The 17,015-nt window shown below is 38.3% G+C and overlaps 1 protein-coding gene and 1 long non-coding RNA gene across 2 annotated transcripts in view; one reads left to right on the forward strand and one right to left on the reverse strand.

The window, feature by feature from the left end:
* LOC136853019 (transcription elongation factor A N-terminal and central domain-containing protein 2-like) overlaps positions 1-5,216 on the reverse strand; it is a 326,554-nt gene extending 321,338 nt beyond the window's left edge. Inside the window, exons 1-2 of the mRNA XM_067128174.1 lie at positions 5,103-5,216; positions 4,082-4,149 (exon numbers count right to left, since the gene is read on the reverse strand). The gene's annotated coding sequence lies outside the window, so the exon portion shown is untranslated. The remainder of the gene's footprint in view (positions 1-4,081; positions 4,150-5,102) is intronic.
* A 1,484-nt stretch (positions 5,217-6,700) lies between these two features.
* The window catches only part of LOC136852729 (uncharacterized), a 255,061-nt gene continuing 244,746 nt past the window's right edge, over positions 6,701-17,015 (forward strand). The window contains exon 1 of the long non-coding RNA XR_010857223.1: positions 6,701-6,806. This is a non-coding gene — a long non-coding RNA (uncharacterized lncRNA). The remainder of the gene's footprint in view (positions 6,807-17,015) is intronic.

Here is a 17,015-nt window from a genome sequence, read left to right on the forward strand (position 1 = left end):
GTAACTTTCAGCGGAATATTAAAGAATACTTAAACTAAAAATATCTGGGTTACTATGCTAACCCACGCATTGACCACAGAAAACGCAGGTAATACTGAGTAATGGGATTACTATGCTAACAACATTGGACAACGCTTGAAATCTATGCTTGCCCTTTTTAGCTCATGTTCAGGAACGCTTCTAAAACGAAAAATAAAAAGGAAAGAACAGTTCTTTCCCGTGACCTCAAATATTATAACGAATTCATTACCAAAATGGTCTCAGCTGTACCAGACTCCAGTTATATAACCTTACTGACATTCTCTGATGCTCGAGCTACATCGCCATGTTCGTCTAAATGGGACCTAACGTCCCTAAAGTGTTGTTCCTGCACAGGGACACGGTGGATCTCAAGAAGAAACGTAAAAATACGTTCATTTGTTTCCGCATATTTTCCAAAAATAGGTCCGAGTCTTAATTGTTTTCCCCAGGCGGTTTGACAACACTGCGCCAAAAACATGTTTTTGCCTACGAAGACGAATCCAAGGCCGTCCCTCCAGACATGCCTTTGGGACGAAGTCGCAATTGTAAAAGGTGGTGTTGCTTCCGTGCTGCTATTGGTGATAAAATTCTTTTTTTGCAATAATACTCTAGGTCACACTGCAAAAGATGGTCGTTATAGGTCTATCATTTAAACGTAACGAACCCGTGTGAGACACGACTACCATGATGTAAACAGCCGTGTGAGAGTCTACTATCATGATGTAAAACTGTTTCAGCCTGTGTGAGAGATGCTGAGACGTTTCAGCTGTGTGAGAGATACTAGGTCTATCATGATGTAAACGTTTCAGCTGTGTGAGTGATGCTAGGTCTACCATGATATAAACGTTTCAGCTGTGTGAGAGATACTAGGTCTATCCTGATGTAGACGTTTCAGCTGTGTGAGAGATGCTAGGTCTACCATGTGAGAGATACTAGGTAAACGTTCAGCCATGAGAGAAGGTCTACCATGGTGTAAATGTAGAAGGTGAACATTAACTGCAAGTGTGAATGATTAACAGCGTAATTTTCTGCAACTGACAGAGATGAGACAAGAAAATGATCTTATCAGACCTATCTGCTTAGTTATGACGAGCCTGTCTTTTAAGGTAAGACCCACAAAAGGACACGATAAACAAATATGAAAACTAAAGCATCTTTAATTGGATGTGAGAGTTTATGGCGGGCTGATTAAAGAGTTTTATATTAGAATTTATAAAACCCTGACACTATCTGAGAGAAACAGATACCTGATGAGGGACCAAACGATTTATCTACATAAAACTGGCGTCACAATCTTGAAGTGAACAGCCTGGTATATTGGAGGAGATAGCATGCACCACCGCAGAGCGACTCTTGTTGGGTTTGCTAGACTCAGCTAGCTTACGCCAGCACGGGCCTTTCTCCTAAGGGAGTACTCAAATGAGGTCAAGTGTGATATGAATTAGGTGGCCTGGTGTGGACCTACGGATTCTCCCACCAAATTAAGTCGAGAAGTTCTTTAATAAACAAATGTACTGTAACCCAGAGTACAGCAAAATGTTCAAGACGAGACGGAATGCAACTAAATATAGTCCATGATAAAACGGCAGCCTTTAGTACTACTCACAACATCAAGTGTAGTTTCTACCATGTAATCTTTGCGCAAACGCCGACGGGGTGGGCAACATAATCTAGGCCAATGATCGGAAACTGAAATAAAGCCGTTTAAATAAAGTTTAGGTCTAAAGCTTGGAAATAATCTCGAAGCTTAGCGTAAGAGAAAACGACTCTGTTGATGAATCACCATGATGTTATTGACCATTAAACAGCTGTTGGTCACAAATATAACATTATGAAACATGTTAAGCCATACTAATTTTATTTTAAAAACAAATCTAAAAATTGAGTGCATTAACATAACAGAAACGAGCAAGCAAAAATCGATGCACTGCCTAGTTTTTTAGTATTTCTGTAATTTAAACAAAATATTAAATTTTACTAACTGCTCGATATAATGTTTCTCTATTTGATAGTATTATCTATAATCTAAATAAAATAAGGCATCGAATTGAGCTGAACTGAATATAGAATTTAGGCCAAAGGCCAAGCACTGAGACCTATGAGGTCATTCAGCGCTTAAACGGAAATTGACAGTAAAAGGGTCTGAAAGGTATAACAGGAGGAAAACTCGTCAGATGCCCTATGAATCAATTGTTAGGAGACGGTGGAAAGTAAGATGGAAGAAAGAGAATGTGAAAGGAGGTACAGTAAAAGGAACGAAAGGGGTTTCAGCTAGGGGCCGAAGGCACGCTGCAAAGAACCTTAAGTAATGCCTACGGTGTACCCGCATGAAGTGCACTGACGGTACTACCTCCCTACGGGGGGAAAAAATAAGGTATCGATTAAATCAATGTTAAACATTGAACCACTTAAACTTATATTTAATTATTCTTCCGGTTTAAGGGAATTAAAAAAAATTTCGGAATATAAAATTAAAACTATAAAACAGCGCTTCAGGGGTTACAAACTTCCAGCTGTGCTGTTGAAATAAGGGACATAAAATTTCAACTTTATGAGATAAAATTTCGTGATGACCCAGATTTACCGCTAATCCGTCAGATTTTTTCCCCCGCCTTTCGAAGTTTAATTATTTAAACTACATTCAAGTCCACCTAAGTATGTATGTATGTGAACTTATGTAAGTATGGTATATTATATATATATATATATATATATGTATATATATATATAAATATATATATATATATATATATATATATATATATATATATATATATATATATATATATATATATATATATATATGGTTCTTTCCAACAGATCGAAATTCAAGACAAAATAAAATTGAGTCTTAATTGCCTTATATTGAGATACGTAACAAGGTACCCTCTTAATATGAAATGAATACAACACAAACCATATATTTTCCATTTTCTCACTCTCTCTCTCTCTCTCTCTCTCAAGCAACGCATCACGTAAAACCAAACGAAACCCAAATCCGCTTAAACAGAAATAAAAAAAAAAATAAATAAATAACAAGCAATAGTCAGTCTAGGCCATAATCACGGATCACGGAGTATTAGGGTAAATGGTCCTAGTGCTCAGCAGATTTCGCTTTTGTTATCCTGCCGGGTTTAAATGGAAACAGTCGAAGCGAGATAAATTTGCCCAAGCTAGCGTGATAAATTACAGCGTTGCTAAAGATTGCCCCCTGCTCGTCTCCTTTCTTTGTTTTTTTTTTTTTTCTGGGCTGCTGGACGTTATGGGTGCATTAGTGTCTCTCGTCGATGCAGAGCGTTAGACCTATAGTATGAGTATAAATACTGTGTATATGTATAGTATATAGAAAGACAGATATGTATACTTGATTTTAAACTTCCTTGACACTGTCGGTTTCATATACCTACACAGAAAGCTTGCTTATCATCAGCTCGTCGACACCCGCCCCCAAAATACACACACACGCACACAGATTACATCTATACACAGACGTAGTCAAGGGCTTCACTGATATTAAAAGCCATTCTATTACAGTACTGTAACCTGTCCACCAACCTACAGTTTGAAAACAGTGGCATAATGAGTCACAAACCTTAATACTGTACTGAGCTAAGAACGCCCTACGAACGACCAATGCTGTTTTCTACTTCAATTCGCCTAATTTTATGGTTACTGTGGTTCTCGGGATTTCCATTTTTGTCGATTCGATCATCGGGATCTTGTTCTTTTGGGATTTTGGTTACTGGGATTTTGGTAACGCCAGGATTTCAACCTTTACGATTTAGAGCTTTCTTTTAGCAACGTGGAAACAGGACTGGTCTAATGTATTAACCTAGGCCTATTAACTGCCACCAATATTTAAAATCAACACTAACACAACAGCCTGGGCTACTTTTACTGTAAGGGCCTCAAGACCTCTGTAATCACACTGGCAGTATCCGTCATAACACATATAATCTTTTAATGTACCCCCATGAAATCGGCAATATTGTAAATTACAACAAAGCCATTGTAAATGCATACGATATTAAAACAGAATTTAAATTAATTTTCATCTTACCATTACCGTGCAGATAGTGAATTCCTGCAGCTGTTCCCTGGAACTTCAATCACGGTTACGTCGCGGACCTACGGATGAATAAAAACAAGTTGAATTTACCAGAATGGATTTAAAACCTATTTGCTTAACCCGTCACCCGTCTTTCAGGTTTATACCAGTCTTCCATCATCATTGGTTGATTCAGGTATAAAAAGTGTAAAAAATACGAAAATGTAAAAACTTTCAACGATTTTATTGTTACTAAGGTTACTCAAAAACAGTATTTTGGAATTTTCTTCATTTTTTCCTTTATACTGAAGCGTAATGGATAATTTGAAATGAGTTTGAGTATCGGAGTAAAATTTCTCCCATGATAGCAACGCTTTGATTAATTTAATATAAAATGTTATACATTATAATTACCCTCTTGACTGTGAAACAGAAGATGCAATTTAAAATAGTATTCTGCTTGTTTTGCATGCTTGCTTATTCGTCATTTATCGTTGTTACTATTAGAGAGAAGGAATCTTGACAAAACTCGTTTGCTAGTCTTGCAATAACTAGGCCTGTCATACGTTTCCACGCTATACTTAACAAAACAACTTTGATCAACTACGACAATGCATTCCAGAACGAGCTAATCCAATGACACTTCAAATTTTGGGTCATTATAATAATATAAATGTAATATGGTGCCCATGACAACGAAATATTAAGCTACCGAGAACATTCCTAGTTCCCCATTCTCTACCCTCATTTACAAATGGCTACCTGCACCAAAAACGTCAGCTTCAGGCTACGATATCTCCTTCCCAACCATTCAAGACAATCATTGCGAATATTTAGACCCATTAATAACATTTGTTTGTGGGAGTTTGTGTCAGTTAATGCCAAGAACAGCACCGGTTACGGTAGTCAAAATTCGACCTTGTTACAATGGCTGACACTTCCCCAGCGGCTGGTAAACTCGATATGAATTAATCGTTGAAATGAAAATTAATCACATAATAAAAAACATAAAAATTTTAAATTCAGCACTTACGTGATCCACTTCAAATTCAACTGGCACTAAATCACATTAAATAAAACTGAATTTTTCCAAGCTGACGCTTCGTTGCCCGTTCGCCTCCATGACATGACTGTTTCAATCTTCACTGCGATTGTAACATGACAGTATGTGATATTTGCAAAATAAATTATAAAATATCAGGATAAGCAATAAACTCACATAAGAATTGAAAATACATATAATAAAAATTATTATATATTTTATATTATTTATTGACCATAATCGCAAGATTTTTTATTATTTATTGGCAACAATCGCAAAATAGTTACTAGACACCGACATTGTGAACACATAAATTGATTCGGCTATAAGCAATAATCGTGCACTAGATTTAAAAATAAAAGAATAATAACAATGGAATTGAGGTTATAACTATTTTGAAAGATATTATTATGGAAAATAATGTTGAAAAATCACTATTAAAAACTGAAGATATGGCATCATTGCCGATAGTCGTTACGTCACGGTCGTGCTACTGCCAGACAGTGTCTTGTTGGTAGGTAAACAAAATTCATTAATTCGTACTTTTTTAAAGTTTACTGTATTAGTCTCGGCTGTTTTAGGCAAACCGATTTACTGGTGATGACATTCTGCATTAGAAATGTAGGAAAAGGCTCTACTCACGATAGATTAGTTACAGGAACGAAAATAATCGTGGGTTGGGAGGATGTGCAAGCTAGCCTATATACTATTTATACGTAGCCTAATAGACCTGATTCACCAATGGCGTTACTTTAGCATGACCAACGGAGGTTCTCCTGCGTCAGGAATGGTAAATGATATTTATTATGAAAAACTAGACATAGCATACCAAGAATTTTGCTTGCTACAGTACCAATATCTTGATAACAACATATACAGGGAAAGTAATCTAGGCTACCCTTTACTGATCGCCTTAGGCAAGGTCCTCTTAGGGGTTAGGGCCGTCAGTGCACCTCACGCAATGCACAGTAGGCATTGCTAAAAGTTCTTTGCAGCGTTCCTTCGGGCCCAAGCTGCCACCCCTTTCATTCCTTTTACTGTACCTCCATTCATATTTCTTCCATCATGTTATCCACCCTCCCCTAACGATTATTTCAAAGTGCAACTGCGAGGTTTTCCTGCTGTTACACATTTCAAACCTACCTACTCTCAGTTTCCTTTCCAGCACTGAATGACCTCAAAGGTCCCAGTGCTTGGGCTGTGGCCTAACTTCTATATTCCATTCCACTCCTTCAGCAAGACAATGCTTGACTGAGCCCTAACCAAATTCAGTACATTACCCCAATATTTAGGCTACCTGGTATAGGTAGCTTTAACAACCTTTCATGAATTTAATCTTAGCATCTGTCTTTTCAGAGGGGTACATTTGAAGTCTATTTCTTATTGTTATATCAACGACTATTAATGAGCATTTATACTATACTATACTATAATATATATATATATATATATATATATATATATATATATATATATATATATATCATATATATATACACATATATATATATATATATGTATACATATTAATATAGATTTATACATATGATAAACCTCTCCTTTAGATTAATTGACTTTTGTTCTCTTTCAGGTGTGGTGTTGCTCTGTGTAGTTAGTGAGTTCCTATGTGTGTGTGCAATTGCAATAATCTTCAAGGAATACAACTTCAAGATTTACAACCATCCAGGATACTTGGTATGTTTCTCTGCACCTTAGGGTTGTACCAATGGGTGATAGAAGTTTTGGGGAACATTGGTACTTGGGCTATTTATGCACAAAAACTATGAGTTGTTGGTTTTTCCAGTATATTACAGAGTTGTTGGTTTTCCAGTATTACCCAATACACTGAATGTGTGTCTTCTACTTTACCAACAATGAGGATAATTTAGAACAGGGTTTTTTGGTTCCTTCAATATACATCCCTTGGTAAAATACAGGTAGGCAGTAAAGTTAGCTGTCAATTTACTCTGGTCTGCACCAAAGCACATAATACATGCCAGCAGATTGTGTTTCTTGGTCTCTGATATTTTTATATATTCATTCCTCCTTTTTGATCTGATTGCCAATTCAGTTGCTAAAGTTGGATTATGTTGTGTGTTTTACATTTATATGTAATTAACATGCAGTTCATCATGGCAAGTTGTGAAAGAATCATACCTTGTCTCATTTTGTCATATGTATTTCACTTCTCCAGTCATTAGATATTTTTTTCTTTTTCATGTATATAATAGGCTGATGTCAGGTAAACATGGAGCTTTTGCAAATTTTGCATGAGTAGAGCATGTAGCTGCTACATTAAGTGCCATTTTTTGTTGATTTTACTTTCTAACAGGACAAAAGGTGTTTGAAAAAAAAACATTTCTTAATAGTTTTAGCAATATTAAGGAAAGATTCACTGTTGTTAAAGTGCACAAGCAGTTATCGTAGACTTCCTTATCAAACGTGGTCAAAAGAACCAAGCATACATTAAATGTCATTAACTGTGACAGAGTAGTTTGTTTTCCCACAGATTGCCTCCTTGTCACATTAGGCAATTTTACCTTGCTGTGGGTGGTATTAGATTCAGTGTCTCCGGGGTACAGTCTGATTTTTCCATTAGAAGGTCTTCATGGGGATCTTAATTATTATTGGTTCCATAGTATTTGCAAGTCAGATCCCTGTTAGGTGATTAACATTGCAAGTACTCTGCATGATAGATATTGAAATGTAACAAACCTTGCTGACACTTAAGTTTATAGAATATATTCAAGATAGCTCTTGTCATTCTATTTTGGAATAAGTGTAACCAGCTTGTTTTTCACTCGACTCTTGACGAAATAAGGTAAATATCCTGATCAGTTTTGTTTTCCCTCAACATTATTACCATGAATAATGTTCATCCTGCACTGTTCACATTTGCTGTGAAATAATCTACATGTGTTACAGTGTATATTAGAGTGTACCTTGCTTTGTGTTGCTTTTTTTTTTTTTTTTTTTAATGTTGGTTTTGTGATTGATCGTAAATGTCTGTATAGGTTATGCCAAGGGTAAACAATTGATGAGGTAATGCCAGTGTTTGAAGTAGGCTAAACTCTTAGTTGACTGCATACTGAACCGTACTGTTATCCTTCATGCCGTTGTCTTCATTTATTGAGTGTTAAAACGATCACCTGTGCATCTTGAGGTTGCAGGTAATTAGCGCTTACATTATGGGATTATTATAAGGAAAACACTGTATATTGGCTGTACAGTATTTAGTACTACAGAATTATTTAGTTTTCACTTTATTGTATTTTATGAGTTTTATTTAATTTCCATAATTGAGCCTGGGATAGGCCAAGAAATTAAGCTGTCAAGCCCTGCCCAGAGGGTTTTGTTATGCACGCCATCCCCAGTTGCTTGGTACCACTTGCAGCAGGCATCACGGGGTACACTGTAGATGGTATAAAAGGTTCTTTGCAGAATACCTTATGTCCCCACCTGCTATGTTGTCTGCCGTTTACTTTAAATGCCCTCCCTTTGGCCCAATCTGTCTTCAATGTGAAGCTTCTTAAACTTTAAAACTTATTTTCCAGTCTTTCCTTTTTTTGTTGAAGTTTTGTAATTGTCATTTATTAAACAGATGTAGTTATCAGTAGTACTTTACAGGTTACTGTATTTCACTTTTGCATGACCTTGACATATTTTCAAGGTTTTAGACCAGTTTTATGAGGTAAGTCTAATTTCCCAATAACGGTTTTTGCCATGCTTGAAATTTTCAGGGAAACTTAATCCTGCAGATTACTTATAATGGTTTGACAGTGCATCATTATCAGCAATTTTCATCCCATTCTGACCCTTTGTTTTAGTGTTTAGTTTATGTTAACATACACAGTAAAGTGCACGGATTCAGCTTCAAAATGACATCAGAATGATTGTCATTCAGTAGGGTAACTAGCGTTAGTGGCGCCCGTGGGTCGACTCTGAAAGTGCCGCCCCATTCTCGCGCTAAAAAGTACGAAAGTGGTGATAATTAAACGCACATTTTAATCCTTAACATCTCAATCATTTATAATATTTCATAAAGCTAAAACAAAAACAACACAGCAGATTTACAACGGAACCCTACGAGCTTTGTTAGGAGCGAATTCGCTAATAACAACATCAAAGTCCAATTATACCAGACCAGACCTGCCCAAAAGATGCCCGAGTGCCGCCCCTCGCCCCGGGACAGTGCCTCCCGGGGCGGACCCCCCACCCCCCACCCCCACCCCTCGCCTTAGTTACGCCACTGTTGTCATTGCATAAGTAATACCTTCACATAAGGCGAACGTGTTAAAACATTGCTTATCATAGCTCTCCCAATCCTCCAGTCATTCAGATACGCGTCGCTTTCAGTCTTTTCCATCCATCATAATTTGCAGGTGACGAAACATAAGGATTCAGTCAATCCTCGAAATACGTTCACTCTATTTTCCTTAGTGAAGATTGAGAGAGAGAGAGATTGAGAGATAGAGCATTACCGACAAATCCCTAACGACAGATTCAATATCAATTAGTTCACAGATGAAAAGAGATAGGAATCCATTTAGTATCTAACTTCAAAAGTATTTCTCTCTTTCCGTGTGTAAGTGAAGAGAGAGAGAGAGAGAGAGAGAGAGACTACAGACTGATGTTAACAATAAATCCCCCAAACAACAGATGAAAGAATTGATCCAGATTGAGGAGATGTCAGATGTTAATTGCTGTTTAATCCGGTAATATGTGGATTTCTCGTAATGGGATTAACCAGTTTCAGTAGCGACAATGAAACACAAAGGATTTATAAGTACAAATTTACATCAATTGGCGCTAAAGTGCAAAAAAAAAAAAGTGAAGGTCATTGACAGAGTTGTATCCCCTGGATTTGAAAAATCTCTCCTTTACGATTTGGTATTGTTTCTTTGTTTAGACAGATTATCGTCATGATTCTCAGCACATTAGAGAGAATTTAAGTTTTGCTGTTGTTAAAAGTTGCGTCGTTTAATCCTAAAAAGTATATTTAACCAACTCATCAATCTTCCGTAGTAGGGGTAGGGTGTGGGTGGTGCAGTGTAGCCTACCTCATGTGGTGCACTGTAGGCATTACTTAAGGGTCTTTGCAGCGTCCTTTGGGCCCCTAGTTGCAACTTCTTTCATTCCTTTTGCTGTACCTCCGTTCATAGTCTTTTCCTTCCATCATACTTTCCACCTTCTCTTAACAATTGTTTCATAGTGCAACTGCGAGGCTTTCCTCCTGTTGCACCTTTCAAACGTTTCTACTATCAATTTCCCTTTCAGTGCTTAATGACCTCATAGGTCTCAGCTCTTGGCTTTTAGCCTAAATTCAATATTATATTCTATACAAGATGTTTCAGTACGGCTAGTAGTGACGTTTATTTTTCTTTTGTATCTGCGCGCGCAAGACAGAGTTCAATCATATAAAACATCTTTTTACGAGCTTGGAGCATTAAGCCTTGAGAAGTGACATTCTCTCTCTCTCTCTCTCTCTCTCTCTCTCTCTCTCTCTCTCTCTCTCTCTCTCTCTCTCTCTCTCCCCGAAAATCAGGAAGCAGCAACTGTGCCGCCGTGATGAAATGTTATTTTGATTTAATGTCACATCTTGTTGACAAAGCAAGCTTCGCATTTCCTCTAAATTAGTAGGTGCTTTATCTTCTCCACGATTTATGTTTTGAATTAAGAAATCCGGCTTGTGTGTTTGTGAACTTCTCGTGAGAGAGAGTTTATTTATTATCAGGAGCACTTATTGTTTAATCTCCAGATATCCGGTGAAATTTACTGGAATCTCTTCTTCATGGGCAAGTGAAAAAGAGAGAGAGAGAGAGAGCGCTTACGCGTTAGAGTTATTTTAGCATCTTGCAATGCACATCTTCAGCAGTATTATGCTGCAACATTTGAATGGGATATTGATGTTGTAGCTGCATCTTAACTGCCTTGTATATTTGCATGGCATTGCTTGCTTCTAGCAATATATGATCACTGAGCAAGAATTTCTCGGTACAATTTATAAGATTGTTATCGCTCAACTGTAGCAGATTCCGCTGTCATTGCTCAGCGGTAGCACATTCCGCTTCATTGCGGTAGTACCGCAATCATTGCTGAACGGTAGCAGGCGCTTTCAGATTCCGCAATCATTGCTGAACGGTAGCAGATTGCGCTGTCATTGCTCAGCAGTAGCTCATTCCGCTATCATTGCTCAATGGTAGCTCATTGCGCTATTTTGCTCAATGGTAGCAGATTGCGCTGTTATTGCTCAGTGGTAGCTCATTCCGCTATCATTGCTTAGTGGTAGCTCATTCCGCTATCGTTGCTCAGCGGTAGCTCATTCCGCTATCATTGCTCAGTGGTAGCAGATTGCACTTTCATTGCTCAGCGGTAGCTCATTCCGCTATCATTGCTCAGCAGTAGCTCATTCCACTATCATTGCTCAGCAGTAGCAGATTCTGCCATCATTGCTCAATGGTAGCAGATTCCGTTGTCATTACTCAACGGTAGTAGATTCCTCTATCCTTGCTCAAGGTACCAGATTCCGGTGTCATTGCTCAACGGTAGCAGATTCCACTGTCATTGCTCAACAGTAACAGATTCTGCCAGCAGATTCTGTTATCATTGCTCAACGGTAGCAGATTCTGCTATCGTTGCTCAACGATAGCAGATTCCGATATCATTGCTCAACAGTAGCAGATTCCGCTATCATTGCTCAACGGTAGCAGATTCCGCTATCATTGCTCAGTGGTAGCAGATTCCGCTATCATTGCTCAGCGGTAGCATATTCTGCTGACATTGCTCAACAGTAGCAGATTCTGCTGTCATTCATTGCTCAACGGTCATTGCTCAAGATAGCAGATTCGTTATCATTGCTCAATGGTAGCAGATTCCGCTATCATTGCTAGCAGATTCGTATCATTGGTAGCATATTCCGCTGACATTGCTCAACAGTAGCAGATTTCGCTGTCATTGCTGAGCAATAGCAGATTCCGCTATCATTGCTCAACGATAACAGATCTCTGCCATCATTGCTCAACGGTAACAGATCTCAACTATCATTGCTCAACGGTAGCAGATCTCCGCTGACATTGCTCAACGTCAGCAGATCTTCACCCCTGCGTGTGCACCGAAAATTGTATCGCTCTGTGGTGCGTATTTCGAAGCGGAAAGAATTATTCCCGAGCACAGAAGTGAGATGTAATATTTGAAAGAGCTTCTGCAGCGTAGGATAGACATCTGACGGTGTCGTTTTAACGACCTCTTCTGCTGGAATTGTTGGATGTTCGGATTACAACATCAGGATGTTTCCGGGAATGGAATTGATTTTGTTTATTTGAAAGTTTCTCGCTTTGGGTACGAGATAAATTTTGTTGTTGATTGATGATTTATATTATTGGGATGTTTTTTGCTCATTTATAGCGTATTTCTGAACGGATAAGTATTTAAGGATTTGCTTCGTTTGTGTATGTTGTTGTTGCTTGATTTATTGTTTAAAATTATGATGATTTTTTGTTACTTTTCTCTAATGCTTGACAGGTAAATATTTAAAAACGTGCATTGTTTTATGTCTAATGTATATGGAACGCTATTGAGGACATTAGTTAAAGTATTTGTTCATTTATACTAGCTTGAATACTTTCGTCATATTGCGTATGAAAACTGCCTGTAATTTCAGTTCAGACTGTATAATTCCATGTAACAGATGAAATGTATTTAGTAATAAACTCCATGTAGTGTCAACCAACTTCTTCCATTTCCACTGAGTAAATCGCCACAGATTAATTGAGACCTGACACAGCAACCTCTTGGAATTCATTGGTCATCAAGACTGTGATCTCTCACATTGTTACAAAGCGCACCTTCCTCTTCCTCCTCCTCCTCCTCCTCCTCCTCCTCCTCCTCCTCCTCCTCCTCCTCCTCCTCCTCCTCCTCCTCCTTCCTCAAGAACCAATTTGGCATCAATTCCCAAGAACCATTTTGGTATCATTCCTCCTCCGGAGGTGCCTGGGGTCTCCTCCTCCTCCTCCTCCTCCTCCTCCTCCTCCTCCTCCTCCTCCTCCTCCTTTACCTTGCCAATTCCCCTAGTGCCATTTCAGTATCATTGGTCATTCCGAGGTGCCTTGGGCCTTCCCTGACGCCCTGCCCTTGACGAGACGACGGAAACAAGGCGGTGATATGTCTGGAGAAGCGAATTTGCATGAATGATATTCGGCGTTCAAATGTGCTTCTCCACTGTGGGATGATGCTGGATCTGTGTGTGGTTTGGGGATTTGGTCGTCAGTACAGATCATTCTTTTTATCTTGTTCATTTTTATGAAGGTATTGTTTTTCCAGATGCTTCCTATCTTGTTTTTCATTACTGAAGCATAATTGAACTTTTAACCCGTTTAGAAGTCTTGTTGATTTGTGCATATTGTTTTAGTACCGAGGATTAGCTGTTTTAAATCCCAAGAATTTTTTCATGCGAAAGGTAATGTTTGTGGAGAGGGTACCAAGGAAAATTATAGTTTTAGAAGTTCCTCATTGGACAGGTGGGTATCGTTCTCAGCTAACACTCTGCTGGTCCCGCGATCGATTCTCCGACCGGCAAGTGAGGAATTAGAGGAATTTATTTCTGGTGACAGAAATTCATTTCCCGTTATAATGTGGTTCGGATTCCACAATAAGCTGTAGGTCCCGTTGCTCGGTAGCCAGTTGATTCTTAGCCACGTAAAATAAATCTAATCCTTTGGGCCAGCCCTAGGAGAGCTGTTAATCAGCTCAGTGGTCTGGTTAAACTAAGGTATACTTATCTTACTTATAGTTTTAGAATGTGTCGATAACTATAGGAAAATTCGTGGACAAGATATTGATTTGTTTATTTACATTACACCAGAAGAATGCAGTTGAAGAAAGTAATAACCAATGTGGAAATAACTGAACCTTAGCGGTACAATATGTAGACTATTCGTCTAGATCGCAAAAGTGAAATGCTATATATACTTATAAGAAAACAAGATTTCTGTTCACATTTCGAACAAATCAAAGGCAGTTGTCGAATTAAAACCAAGTCCTTTCCGTTTTTATAGTTTATATGTTCCATAAAGGTCGGCTCGGCTCAGTGGAAGAACTCATGATTTAGCTGGATGTCAGGACATTTCTCAACAGCATTCGTTGGTAGGGGATGGGCCTGTGGACGATAAGGTTGCTGTATCGTATCTTTTCTATTTCGATTTCAGTTCCGTTCAGCTCGATTTGTAGTTTTCTGTAAAAGAAAACTATTGCGCCGGCTTTCTCTGTCCGTCCGCACTTTTTTTTTGCACGCACTTTTTCTGTCCCCTCCAGATCTGGCTACTGAGGCTAGAGGGCAAATTGGTATGTTGATCATCCACCCTCAATCATCAAAACGCCGCCAAATTGCAGCCCTCTAGCCTATAGTACTTTGATTTTATTTAAGGTTAAAGTTAGTCGTGCTTCTGGCAACGATATAGGACAGGCCACCGCAGGCCTTGGTTTTAAGTTTGATGGGCCGCGGCTCATAAGCAGCATTATACCGAGACCGCAAGATAGGACAGGCCACCACCGGGCCGTGGTTAAGTTTCATAGAGCCGTGGCTCCTACAGCATTATACCAGACCACAAAGATAGATCTATTTTCGGTGGCCTTGATTATCGTTGTACAGAAAACTCCGTGTGCCGAAAAACTGGCGCATTTTTTTGTTTTTGTTTGGGTAATTGGGTTTTGACAGCGTAAACACTTTCAATATACAGTCCCTTGAAGGAAGATTAATTTTAATTTTTTTATTTTGTCACTACAAATAAAACTTGGGTAAAGTGTGCATTTATATATATTTTGACCAATTTCCAGGTATATTTTTGTAATTTACATAAGTGGTGATACTTTATGTCATTCAAAGATATATACACTGCAATAATAGTTAGTATTCAAACAGTCTCTCTATGACTTTGAGCAAATAAAAATCCATTGTAACCGAAGAAATATCGCCGTAGCTTTGAGAGAGAGAGAGAGAGAGAGAGAGAGATGGGGCTTGGTTTCCGTTACTTAATTGCAGAATATTTTGCCTAATCATGAACATTACAGGTTTCAATATTCGAATCCAAGCTCCATATTGGAGTCTGTCGAGTAATATTTTATTGGAAGCCGTTATTTACGTCCACCATCACAAGAGAGACAGAGAATAAAAAGAAAAGAGAGAGAGAGAGGCAGGAAATATCGAGAAGATATTGCAATTCTGCAATAGGTCACTCTCGCTCTGTGTCACGTTTGAGAACGAGAAATAGAGAACTTCTTTTGTTGTTCCGTATCCCGTGTTTGAGTTTCCGAAGGGAATAAAATGGGTCAGTGCCGTCAGTCCACCTCGCGCATGCATAGGCATCGCTCAAGGTTCTTTGCAGCGTCCCTTCGGTTCTAGCTGCGACCTCTTTCATTCCTTTTTCTGTACCTCCGTTCATATTCTCTTTCTCCCATCTGACTTTCCACCCTCTCTAACAATCGTTTCATAGTGCAGCTGCGAGGTTTTCCTCCTGTTACACCTTTCAGACCTTTTTACTGTCAATTTCCCTTTCAGCGCTGAATGACCTCATAGGTCCCAGCGCTTGATCTTTGGCCTAAATTCTATATTCTGTTCTGTAGATGCTTTACACCAAAATTATTAATACTAAAAAGTTTAACCTGACCACTGTTGACCTTGGTCTGCTGATATGGTGTCTCTAAACTTTGAGTAAACGTATCTTGTAGTCCTCAAATAAAAATAAAAAGTGAAATTAAAAAAGCAGTTGTATAATCTTCAATTTTCCACGTAGCAATTTAGGGACATGAAATATTTTACCATTTCTTTGACCTGAACTTGAGGCTTGTATCTCCTTTTAACTTTAAATCTACTTTTCTCGTACTCTGATTTTAATCACCTTTACTTTACCTATTGTTCGTTATTATTATTATTATTATTATTATTATTATTATTATTATTATTATTATTATTATTATTATTATTATTATTTCAAAAGCCTTTATTCCCCTTTCGTCTCTCGTAACCGAATTATCCTCCGCCCCCTTCCTCGTTTTGTAACCTCACCCCACCCTAAATTGTTGTGAGCGCTAAGTCAATATAAACCAATCAGTCGTCGTATCCTAACGTCCTATCCTCTTATCCTAGTATCTTTTGTATCCCTGCCTCCCGTAATCCTTCCTACCCTTCCATCCCATCCGATTAGACGAGGAAAACAGAGTTAAAAAGGATGATAGGGACCCGCGTCCCTCTTCTTCTTCTTGAATTCGCTAATTGGCATTCTGGGAATCTGGAATCTGGCTGCGATTCCTGTTTTGAAACTGTGGGTGTTTGGGTCTCTTGAGAGCGAGGGAGGAAGGAATTATTCATTCTGAAAGGCGTCAGGGTGAGGTGAAGGTTTGTGATATGGGTAATAAGTTTTTTCCCCGGTAGGTTGGGAAATTAGAGGGGTTGTGCTGTCCGTCAGTGCAATTCACGCGAAGAAACTTCGGCGCTTTTGCACTTTTTTTTTTTGGGGCGGGTAACTGGGTTTGATGAAGCGCAAATGCTTTCAATATACAGTCATTGAAGATTAATTTAATTTTTTTTTTTTTATTTTCTCACTACAAATGAAACTTGGGTAAGTGTGTTCATTTGTACCTTAAAACTTGAGAGAGAGAGAGAGAGAGAGAGAGAGAGATTTGATGTTATATTTTGTAATTTACAGTAAACTGGCTTTTCATAAGTGGCGATACTTTTATGTCATTCAAAGAAATATACACTGCAATAATAGTTAGTATTCAAACAGTCTCTGCAGCGTCCTTCTCTCTGACTTTGAGCAAATAAAAATCCATTGTAACTGAAATATCGACCCGTAGCTTTGAGAGATGCTTTACACCAAAATTATTAATACCAAAAGTTTAAGATCGTTG

This window comes from Macrobrachium rosenbergii, chromosome 26 (assembly GCF_040412425.1).
Source record: "Macrobrachium rosenbergii isolate ZJJX-2024 chromosome 26, ASM4041242v1, whole genome shotgun sequence".
NCBI classification, from domain to species: domain Eukaryota; kingdom Metazoa; phylum Arthropoda; class Malacostraca; order Decapoda; family Palaemonidae; genus Macrobrachium; species Macrobrachium rosenbergii.